We start from the raw sequence: 12,664 nt of genomic DNA on the forward strand, positions 1-12,664 counted from the left end.
GCACACAGATGGATGAAGGCACTATAATAGAGACTTCATATAAAGGAAATATACTTTGTGAGATGTGAGAGTGTTTGGCATCAAGTATGACGCACTTCCTTTTAATTTGTGGAAGCACGTATGACCTTCATCAGCTGACATGAAGCAGTGCCTCAATTATAGTTATGACAGATTATAATATTAACCATTCATGACCTTTGAGCAATATTTGATAGCATTCAGACATGAAATGTTAAAATGCTGCAGAGGATGAGTGGAAAGAATAGATTGTTTAGTTCAGGGAAGTACCACAGTGTTAGCATTGGATGTGAAGGTGAGCAAACCAAGGCCTGGACAGGACCTTCACAGAGTCCATGTCAAACAGACTCTCATCTCCACCTGCACTGGTTAACCATTTGAGATATCCATTCCAGATCATAATGGATTTTAAAATTGCCAGAGGAGAATGAAAAGGATTTTCTCTAATTAACGCTGCTCCAGCCGACACTCAAGATTTAGGACACGTCATCGTTAACTTCTGCAAAGCCTGGCCCACTTTGGTGTCAACACTGCAATGCTATTTGGAAGACAGATCAGCAACAGGCTCTCCAAATGCTGAGTTTTATAACCTGTAGTGAGTGTGGAGCGAGCAGAATGAATGAACGGCACCTTAGTTATAAACCACGCTAAGTGGACTTAAGTAGTAATCAACCGGACAGAAAAGGGCCTTGTGACTCATTGACTCTGCCTGAACTAACTTGAAGCTCCACATACCTGCAAAAGTAATGACACTCCCATCAGTCTAACTGCACTTTGTCTTTAGTGGCAGTACGTCAGCATGCTAACTCTTTGACATCAGCATGGTCATTTACTGGTACAAATAATAAAAGAATAGGTAGTTAAAAATCACCAGCAGCTATTTTTTTTTAAAGTGCAATTTAGTTTGCAGTTTAAAGCCTACAAGACGAAGGAATAGTTCAAAAGTGACCAAGTGACTTCTTGGAATAAAATCGAGGTATACATTGCTAAAATTGTTGGAATAGTTTTTAGATGTGCACATTTTCTGCTGAAATGTTCAGCAAAAATGCTGCAGTTCAAACTGAAATGTTCAGATGTCACTGGTGCTCATTTTTTCAGAAACATGTTATTTTAGGATACTCACCTCACACAAACCACTTTTGTTTTCCAGCCACAAGCAACTTAACAGGTTGGGGAAAGGTCACTTTATCTACTTCACTTTTCCTCAATTTTTTTCTTTATGCTTTTTGGACCCGTGAGTCACCTGCGTGTCTGGGTGCTATAAGAAAGTCAAAGACCTTCCAATGACGTCTTTGATCAAAAAACCCAAATGGTTCATTTGAAGTCATTTGTGGATTGTGGCTGATGCCTTTACCTGCCTTTTATGTGCTTTTCGTGCAGAAGATCAATTAATCATTACTCTGCTGCTGAGTCAGAGAGTGTTCCTCCCTGATGAAGAGCCAAAACAAACCGTCTTTGAAGTTTCACAGAATAAAATGAACGGTGCGCCAAAGTGATGGACAAGCAACACAAGCAGCAAGAAGCGTGTAGCTTAAAAAACAGAGTATGAGTTGAAAAAGTCAAGAGTTTTAACTGCTTTAAAACTATATTTTTGTTCAGAAGGGACCTACAATAGCTTCACATCATCCAGCAAAGCGTTACCTCTAAAGTTGGGCCTGTTTAAGCTGATTTGCTTGTTATATGTCTCACAATTTTGCCTTATTTAGAGCTGTCTGGCTACTGACATTCAATAATATTCATGCAGCTGTACAGTGTGGACCTTATATCCAGACACTTCTCATTGTCATTCATGCCGGCAGTGTTTTCTGTCGCAGCCTCCACCATCTGCACTTTAGTCTAAGTATTATTGATTTACCTGAGTCTGTGTTTATCTCTGTTGAAGGAGGAACAGCAGATTATTTTACAGTTAGATCAAACAGCAGAGCTTAATTAACACTGAGTCTAATCAGAAAACCATTTGATGCAGTTGATTAATTTCTCTGATTCAGATTCTTTTGCAGGTAGATATAACAGCAGAGCCTTAACTCTCGTGTCGTCCTGCGGGTCTAATTGACCTGTTTTAAAGTTTGAAAATGTGGAAAAAATATATTTTTTCACAGTGAAATTTCTGATGTCCACATTTGCAACATTATTGGGAAATTTCTGAACATTCTTGCTGGAAAAAAGAAATGCTAAAAAAAATGTTTCTTAAGAACATTCACAAAAAATCTACCAAAATCCAGCGAATTTTGCTTTCTGTGAATGCTCTTAAAGAAAATATCAGAAGTTTTACTAATATATATGTAATCACTTCAGATATTTTTAGGATTTTTTTGGGAAGAGTTTTATAAATTTAAAAAAAAAATATTTACAATAATTTTCTTGCCAAATTTGGGGGATTTTTTAAAAAAATAAATCTTTTAAGGGGAATTTTTAAGAAATTATTGGAATTTCCTTCCTGAAGGTTTTGCAAATTTTCTGAAATTTTGGGAATTTTTTTGCAGAATTTTGGGATTTTTTTTTTAAGACAAGGAAACAGTATTTTTTGGTGCCCGTAAATGAAGACAACAGGAGGGTTAATAACTCTAGATATAACCACTTGATGCAAATTATTTACTTCAGACTTTTGCTTTGGTTAAGTTTAGGAAGAGCTTATCATAAGAAAATAAAAACGAAGATTGAGAAGAACAGGCTACGAAAGCACACAACATTATTGCTGGGTTTGTGATGAGGCACCATCACTGATTTCCAGCATTAAAGTGAGATGTGCTCCAATCCAGCCATCCACTCCGAGCCAGACGGAGGGACTGAGAGCGATAAGGAAAGATGCAGCACAGATTGGCTGCTCCAGGTTCAATGATGTTGTTTTCTTGCAGTCTGGTAGCAAAGGGCCTCTCCACAGCCACCATGGGAATCCCTCTTTCAAATGTAAAGGCGGCTCAGCCAACAACACTGCTGTTCATATTCCTGCAATATCTAACCAAAGGGAAGAGAATGCTTTTCTTGAGCAGGTTTCTGTCTTCTTGAAGTCTGGTTTGCCAAATACTGTGTGAGACAGCGATGGCCATCAGATTCCTATTAGATGTACAGGATTAATGACAGGCCTGATTAGTTTATCATCGTCCTGATCTAAAAACAACTCAACTGACACCAGTGACTTCACACATTTTTAGCTCCTGCATGAAGACAAGCTTTTTGTCTCTTGCCAACCCTGTATCTCAGACAGTTTGCACTACTAATTAAAAGTGGCATTTATCTTTAGAAGTTATGCTTCCTCAGTTATGCTTTCCAGAAACATAATGGGGGAAATGTTTTTAATAACTGTATCTACCAAGTCTCCAAAGTCTTACTGAACTGAACAGTGACACTTTGTCTTGTTTTGGTCGGATATGTTAGTTGCCTGTTGGCTGTAGTTTCACACACATGCAGAGAATTGTAATTAATGTGCAGACAAACTGAGGCAAGCCGTGAAGCAGCATTAAAACTATTTGCTAACAAGCTGAACAGTCAACTAAAATAGTTTTAAAATAGATAAATCTCATTTAATGCAGCAGCACATCATCACTACTTTGAAGTTTTCTTCTGATGAATCATGACAAAAATAGAACATTATGAGTCCCACAGCAGCCCAGTCCCAGATTCCACACTTGTAGACTTGAAGGCACAAGTGTGCAAAAAATATATATATATATATTCCTGCAGCTGATGCTTACAAATAAAATACAAGAAAATATGAAAACATATTCAACATGTTTTTAATGTGAGACTTCTGTAATTATACAAGATGTCTCTCATTTAGCAAACAAACTGATGTAAAATTACAGGACCAATTCTTGTTTTTCTGTTAATTTTTACTAACTGTATCTTGTATCTAACTTTACAAATGTGTTTACAACATAAAACGTGAATTTTAAAATTAATTCTATTAAAAGAACAGCAAGTATGTGTTCAATTTTGATAAATTTGATGCCTCGTCGTGTCAAAAAAATGTTGTTGGTCAAAATTTCAGGTTTTGAATGTTATTTTACATTAGATATACAAATGTATAGTCCATTCTTGTAATTTTATCTATAGTTTTGCATAGATAAAAATACAGAATACAGAAAAACATACACAAAGCAAAAACAGAAAAAGTATCTGTGAAATAAATGGAAAGGAAATGAAAGAAAAACTTGTATAAAATGACCGTTTTTTCCCCTTTATTTACAGTGCACTGTCAAATTGTCAAGTACACAAAGGATATAGGACATTTCAACACTATTCTGTGCCTCTCTGTGCGTCTGCATATCTGCAGGCTTTTTTTTATCCATAGGTCACGGTGAAATTGGTGACATATAACGGTGGTCGTTTTGCTCCACACAAAAGGTTATTTATAAGTGACTGCATCTGGCTGCTGGCTGTTCCGCTTGTTTACTGCATGTTTGTAGAGCTGCTTTCACACTCGTCTGAATAGCATTTACAGATATTCGTAGCATTCCTGCCTTGTACTACTTTGCTAAAATGTATAAAGTCTGTAATGTCTAAAACAAGTCGTGATCGACTCGGCTGTTGATCGAACTGGACCAGAACATCGCGACCTCCCGCTGCATCAGCAGAGCAAAAAAGATCTGGGCAGACAGCACACACTCTGGCCAGCAGCTCTTCAACCTGCTGCCATCAGGAAAGAGACTCAGATCCTTAAAATGCAGGACAAACAGGCTGAGAAGCAGCTTTTTCCCATGGTCCATCAGACAAAAATTCAGCAAAAAAATTCCCCAAATTTCAGAAAATTTGCAAAACCTTCGGGAAGAAAATTCCAGTAATTCCTTAAAAGTTTCCCTTAAAACTTTTTTTTTTTTTAAAAAATCCCTCAAATTTTGTAAGAAAATTCTTGTAAATATTTTCCAAAAATGACTAAAAATCTTCCAAAAAAATCCTAAAAATATCTAGTGATCACATATATATCAGTAAAATTTCTAATATTCTCTTAAGAACATTCACAAAAAAAAAATCAACCAAAATCCAGCGAATTTCGCTGGATTTTGGTTGATTTTTTTTTTAATGTTCTTAAGAAACATTTTTAACATTTTTTTCCACCAAAAAATGTTCAGAAATTTCCAAAAAATGTTGAAAATGTGGACATCAGAAGTTTCACTGTGAAAATATATATTTTTTTCCACATTTTCAAACTTTAAAATGCGTCAATTTTGACTGGCAGGACGACACGAGGGTTAACTGCTGTAAAATCCTGTTTTACTCTTTGATGTGCTACCAACATGCACAGGGATCCGTACAGCCTTAAGATGTTACAGTAAGGATTCTGAAGTGTTGTTCATTTGCATATTATAGCACTGTGTTCCATGACATTTATGCATATGACTAATAATTATTAAAGCGATTCATGAATTATTATGCAAATTTAGCTTTGCTCGACAGAATGGTGCTAAAGTCACTATGAAATCTGGTAATGGCAAAACGTACACGACTGGTATTAGATGTGAAAAGAGCAGGTAGGTGATGAGTCTCCAACATGTGCAAGCCAGACTCTTACATGGAGCTTTTTCTCATCGATATCTATCTCCAGCCTTATGTCTACTTTGAAGCGATGAGTCTACCTACACTTCGAGGCCTACAGAACTTCGCTTCATTCCCAACAAACCCACACACATCTTTTTCATTTACTCTCACACACTCTGAAGTATCGGCTTGTTCAATGAACCGTCAGAATAAAAGAAGCACTACACCCTATACTTGTGAGCACTCTCACCATTATAAAGTAGTGCATGTCAGCTATTATTTTTGGTGGAGTGCTGTGAAATGGTGTCTACTGCAAAGTCATCTCCGGAATCTCAGTTTGACTGTGAGGTTTTTCACATATGATGACTTTCACTCATGTCCTCAGATAGATAAGTGTCGTACACAATAAAACGTGTCATTTGTATTCAGACCATTTTTGTACAAGTTAGATGTATTTTTTTTGGGTGCTTTTCAGCTATTGCATTCTGTCTGCACACCTATTAAAAAAGTAATTTTCTGCATTTTCTGTAATGTCCTTGCTTCAGAGACTTTCTGTAAGAAGATCACAGATGTTTCAGTAAATAGCTAAAGACATTCTTGACAGAAAACTGTGCATGTTCTCCAATCTATTTCCAGATCCACGGACAAAGTTCTCTCCTATGAAATCTGCATTTCAACAAATTTCATTGATAGGATGAATGACATGCAAAAAAACTTATTTCAATTCAAAAACCATTTATTGAGAATTGTAATTAGTGAAGGTTATTTATACTCTTTTGAAAGAATTCAAGATCAAAGCATAGATGCTACATCCATCAGTAAAGCTGCTTCATAATGTTATTCTCAATGAGCATAAATGCTACAGTTTCATATAAAAGATGTGTATATATTTTTTATCTCTGACTTCTTATCACGGGTTTGACAAGGGAGAGGTTCTGTTGAAGCAAAAATGATGTATAGTATTTTGGAGCAACAACTAAGATTTAGCAACATTTGAATGAGGTGACAGCTTTGAGCAGTGAGCCAGCGTGAAGCATGGTGGTGGCAACATCATGACGTGGGGCTATATCTTGGCAACAGGCCCGGAAAGTCTCATGAAAGTAGAATGTAAGATGTATGCAGCTAAGTAAAAGGAAATCCTGGAGCACAACAACAGAGTTTGCAAGAGAAATGCAACTTGGGAGAAGATTTGTTTTCAAGCAACAGAGTAAATGTGGTGGAGTGGTCAAGTCAGAGCCCACACCTCAATCTAACTGAGAATTTGAGGCTGGACTTGAAAAGGGTTGTTCATTCCCTATCCCTGCGTAAGAATGGGGTAAACTGGCAGTGTTCAGATGCACACAGTTGACTGAGACCTGCTCACACCGGGTCAAGCTGTAATTAAGACCAGTACGTCTACTAAATACTGACGTGAAGCAAGAAAATACTCATGCAATCATTTTTTATGTCACATTTTTAATGTATAAACGTTACTCTGTAGAAATCTGATTTCACTTTAACATGATCTTTTTTGTAATTCTTGTCAATAAAGCCAAATGGTGATGACCATGATACAATACTGAAAAGCAATAAAAGGGTGAACACTTTTCATAGGCACACAAAATTTATCCAAATCACTCGTCAAATCAGAAGTAAACAAGAATAATTTGTAGAAAACACAGCTGCTCTAGAACTTCCTTCGGACTCACTGATCCAGTGGGATAAAATTCTACATGAGACATTCCCTTTCTCTTGCTTTCTTTCATTACCTCTGAGTGCATGATTGACAAAACTAATATCCACTTTGTCAAGCAACCAACTATTATCCTGTTTGAAACTGATGCATGTTCTCGACCACTCAGCTGCGGGAACGAACACGATCAAACCTTTGGGCAATCTGCATATATAGTATGTACATATGTTTGCCTGAGATTGGATTCATGCTGTTTACAGCACCACATGTGGGCATGTTATCAGCCAACAGTCACCTTTAGCCCGACGTTTGAAGCCACATGTTAATCAGAGTGAGACATCCATAATGATGGGGGCAAGCAGCCTGATCAGAAGTCATCATGTCTGCTGATTTTTCTGCTTGGTTACACAAGACCCAGTTAATATGTTCAACTGGAGGATTTTCTTTGTGGTGACTTCACATTACAGAATGAAATTGACTCCAGCAGAGGTAGTTCAGTCAAGGACCTATGTGACAGCAGCCGACAATGCTTTGCTGCTGCTGAGTGCAACGTGCCCTGCGTCTACTTAAAGTGTGTCTTGTCAAAGGAAGAACACTACAACACCAGCGCAATCAAAAAATCATCAAATGTTCCTACAAACGATTTCTCCCTCTGCTGAGATGCTGCTCCCTTTGCGTAGGTAATGTTTTCAGCACCTTGGTTTAGCCTGTTTTCATCTAGTTTGTCACCATTTACAGATGTTTGTTCTGATATTTTTGTGATGTCATCGCTGCTCTTTTAAGAGAGGTCTATTTTTCTTGTGTTTCTGATATGGTGGTGTGAGTGTCTTACTTTGACATTAACTATGACAATTTCCAAACATGGATTTATCTTCTAATAGATTTGAAATCCCTGTTTAAGTTGACTGTACAGCAGTTTGCCTCAAGTTTATGTTGAAATGTTTGTCTATTTGCATGATTAAAGGCTAGGAATTACACTATGTGCTCCAGTCCCCTTTTTATATATTAGAAACTTGCTGTCCTGGAACTGAGACGCATCTGTTTCAGCTGCATTTTCCTACAAGAGAACCCCATTTCTATTAATGTCTTCAGTGCCGTTTGTGTGTCTACCAAGTCAAATTTCATGAATCTTGTGAGAGCAAAGATTCATGAGCATGGCCAAAGAAAAACGGGTCACTTTCTTTAAAACTGTGATACAGGGCATTTCACTTTGTGGAAGTCTGAGCTCTCTTATTCCCCTTCTGGCTTATAAATGTCACACAGCTTTATCTGTAAAGCAGAATTTTATTGAACCTAGCAATATCCTGTATTTCTTGGTGTAGTGAAAACCTGATAGAAATCTTTTACCGATCCACAGAGTGATGTGTTCCTGACATTTAGCATGTACATTTCAGTTTATCTTTAAACAATCCCATGTACATCAGCCTGGTAGAATATTTATTTGTGTTTGAGCAATGCTTGCTAAAAGAAAAAAATACAGCGTCCAACTTATTTTGGAGCTTCTCTATAATTGCAACAGGGATTTTCTTCTTTAGTGGGGACAAATAAGCTTGGGGCTGAGAGACACAGACAGGCTTTCATAGGATTTAATGACAATAAGAAAAATATGAAACAAATCCAGCTTCATTGTTTCATTTAAAACCATAACAGGGACAGTTATAACAGCATGTATTATAATAATTCCAATGGGACAATATTTTGTGGGGTGTGCAACTTAATTCTTGACATAGGAAAATGGTAATTGACAGACACACACAAAAAGCAAAAACACAACCTGTTATTATTGTCCCTTCTGTATCGTTTCACTCATCTTTCATTGTTTGTGCTCATTTGTCCTCACATGACCCAAGTACAGTTCAGCCTCATGCTAGCAGGTGACCAGATATGCAACACAGAGACCTGATGATGATTTTAAAACAACTCTGAAAAGTTCATATGAGAGGATCTTTTTTACTCACATGTATTTTGGTTGCATCACGTGTTAACAATTTGTCAAGCTTGACGATGCCTTTACAACCACTGAAGCTGGAGCAACAGAGACTAGTGCCCTGAAGTGATTCGCTGCATGTTTACTCACAGCACTGAAACAGATAATGCATGCCACAGCCTATGGATGGGATGATTCTCCTCTGTGTATTACCTCGGGCTCACCATGCTTATTTGTGAGAGGCAGAAGTGGCTCATTGAGGGTGAAAATTGGAAAAAATACATGAAAATTGTGGATAATTTCGCTCCCTCCAATCCCCAATCCCCTCAACCCATCTTCCTCCCCCTCTGTGTGCAAAAGGCGGACGGAGGGGTTAATTCACCCACAAATAAATCAATTAAATCCGTGGACCTCACGGGGAACATGTATTTTGGCTGCTCTAATGTTCCACACTGTGATTATCTGCATGAATGTGGGCATCACAGCGGACAGAATGCTAAATAAGAAGAATCCTGTGCAATAGAACCATCGATGACGGCTTGACATTTCTCGGCTCGGACTTGAAGGCTGTGAAATCAATAGAACAAATTACCTGCAATTGAATTGGACTCAGTTGCCATAGCCAACACCTTTATCTCATAAGCCTTTAGATATTAAAAATGGAATATAAAGGATTTCTGTAAAATAATATTCAGTTATTGGGATTTTTCCCAAAGGTCTGCCATAATATTAAGGGCATTATGTCAGTTTTCAAATCAATACCGCAAAATATAGGTTATCAGACAGATTTGAAAATGTGAGTTTGCTCACTGAAATGTCATTTTATATTTGGGCTGATTTATAGCACAGTAAAAATGAAATCATATTGCTGACATTCTTCATGACAGGATTCTCGGGTGGCTCTTGACCTACTTAGTAAAGATGAGCAGACATGGACCTTTATTCTGAAGGGACTGAAGGCCTTCATGAGAAAATGTGAACCCAAAAGCAATCTTGTTACAAGTGTGTGTGTGTGTACGACAAATACAGGCAACTGCTTTTACACTAAAAGCTTTCAGAGACTCTTAACCTTTGACACTTTGGACTCTGTGGGGGTCGATGTTCTCCAAATTCAGAACTGTTAATAAAGACATAGGAGGAGTTTAATTATGTGCATGTGTAATACATAGCTTTGTGTTTAATGTGCAACATCAATGTACTTTGATCCTTGACACTGATGGAAGCGGGAAACCTGCAACTTTCCGAACCAACAATTGGACATTTGCATTGACTTTAAATTTTATTTTGGTCTGTTTGAATTTCACTCTCTCCCAAACTTGCCACACAACTATACTGAGCATAAATATAAACTCAGAATATAATATTTTATTAAATTTCATCCAGTCTTTTTGACATAGAGGATTAAGTATTTGCTGTTCCAACACATACCTTCTCTACAACAGAATGCTTGACATCTGACAACTACTAATGGAAATGATCAGGATCAGATGGAGCGGGACCTCTTACACCATCAGTCTCACGTCAGTAATGACTCACACAATTGTGACTCAAGCAGTTAATGAGGTCATTGATGTTACAGTAGTATGACTCTCAACTCTTTCTTGAAGGACTTGCTAAAGCTGTTGGACACTTGGAGAGACAGAATCATGTTGCTGGACACGTTTATCCAGAGGAACATGTGGCAGATTGTGTCTCATAATACGTTCTTTAAATTGATTTCTTAGGCAACAAGTGGTGGAACTGTGGACATTCACATGCCTGGCTCCTGCTCTGATTGACCTGCAAGCATCTAGAAGGTCAACAGCCTGTTCACATCTTTCAGCTTTCATCTGAGGCATCGTGTCATTTCAATAAAGCTGCATTGTGAGGTGGCCTTTTACAGTCACCAGTCAAAGAAGTGTCTCTGTACTAGTCACGCTGTCTGATAATTGTCCTTTAGCCCTCCTGTTGTCTTCATTTACGGGCACCAAAAAATATTGTTTCCTTTTCTGAAAAAAAATCCAAAAATTCAGCAAAAAAATTCCCCAAATTTCAGAAAATTTGCAAAACCTTCAGGAAGAAAATTCCAATTCCTTATAAGTTTCCTTTAAAAGTTTTATTTAAAAAAAAATCCCCAAATTTGGCAAGAAAATTCTTGTAAATATTTTCAACAAATGAGTAAAAACCTTCCAAAAAAATCCTAAAAACATCTACAGTGATTTTATATATATATATATATATATATATATATATATATATATATATATATATATATATATATATATATATGTCAGTACAATTTCTAATATTTTCTATTCACATAAAAATCAACTAAAATCCAGCAAAATTCGCTGGATTTTGGTTGATTTTTATGTGAATGTTCTTAAGAAACATTTTTAACTTTTTTTTCCACCAAAAAATGTTCAAAGATTTCCCAAAAATGTTGATAATGTGGACATCAGAAGTTTCACTGTGAAAATATATATTTTTCCCTCATTTTCAAACTTTAAAATGGGTCAATTTTGACCCGCAAGACAACACGAGGGTTAAAGATGACTAGACTGTCGAGTAACTTAATGGTCGAGAACAAGAGAGCAAAATCTTTTTCTACACAGCTAAACTGAACACTTTTCTAACAATAGAAATGAGCTATGAACCATTTTTTTTCTAAATCTAAAAAGAAGACTATTTGCATACTGCAGTTACATTTCCGTTCAGTGTATTTCTGATGCTTTGACTGAGTGCAAAACAGTGATTTATTGCCATATTGAAACAATTATCACGCCCTTCTCTGTAATTGCATTTTACTTGCAATCAAGTGTGGCAGTATGAAACCACTAAACACATTTAAACGTCTATAAGTGTTCCACAAACTGGTTCTTGCCAAGGTAACATGTCTTTGCTTGAGTAGAAATGAGCTTTGAAACCTCAATTGAAACATAAATATATTCAGTCACGTCAAATTAGACCAGTCTAATTCGCACATCCTTATATGGCAAAGCGCTAATTTGAATCACAATCTGTCCACTAGACACTCCATCCATGTGTATCACATGTTTTACTGAGATAAGTAAAAACCCCTTTAATGGGGAAAAAAATGGAAGAATGCTCATTAAGAGCAACAGAGGAACAATCCATTTATCTGTAACAGACAGGCGTGAAATAAATGTGATGTGGCAACTCTCCACCATTGGAGACCTGGAAAGAGGACAGGTGATACAAACGCACGAGGCACAAAACTCAAGCACATGTCATTCACGCAGAAAAATGAAGAAACTGGGAAGGTGAAATGGAGCCAAAAATTCATTGCATTATTCACACAGGTGACAGGGAGAATTTAAATTCGTAAAAATGGCACAGTGAATCACTACTGTCTACCACTCATTTGAATAGTCGTGCATATTCTCAAAAGGAAAAGTGCAATAAATCAAATGATCCCGTATCAGCTGACACAATAAATATGAGGCCTTTGGGGCACACTGTTATTGCCTTTAAGTTTGCATGCATTGCCTTATTTTGATGCTGATCCAGGAAAACATTCTCATTACTATTAACACACTGATGAATTGAGCCGCATTTCCCTGTTTCACAAT

At 37.0% G+C, this 12,664-nt stretch overlaps 1 long non-coding RNA gene across 1 annotated transcript in view; it reads right to left on the minus strand.

Annotated features, from left to right (window-relative positions):
- LOC129348562 (uncharacterized) overlaps positions 1 to 12,664 on the minus strand; it is a 70,076-nt gene that overhangs the window by 30,141 nt on the left and 27,271 nt on the right. The gene's annotated exons all lie outside the window — the stretch shown is intronic.

The sequence above is a fragment of the Amphiprion ocellaris genome, chromosome 3 (assembly GCF_022539595.1).
Source record: "Amphiprion ocellaris isolate individual 3 ecotype Okinawa chromosome 3, ASM2253959v1, whole genome shotgun sequence".
In the NCBI taxonomy this organism is placed as follows: Eukaryota; Metazoa; Chordata; class Actinopteri; family Pomacentridae; genus Amphiprion; species Amphiprion ocellaris.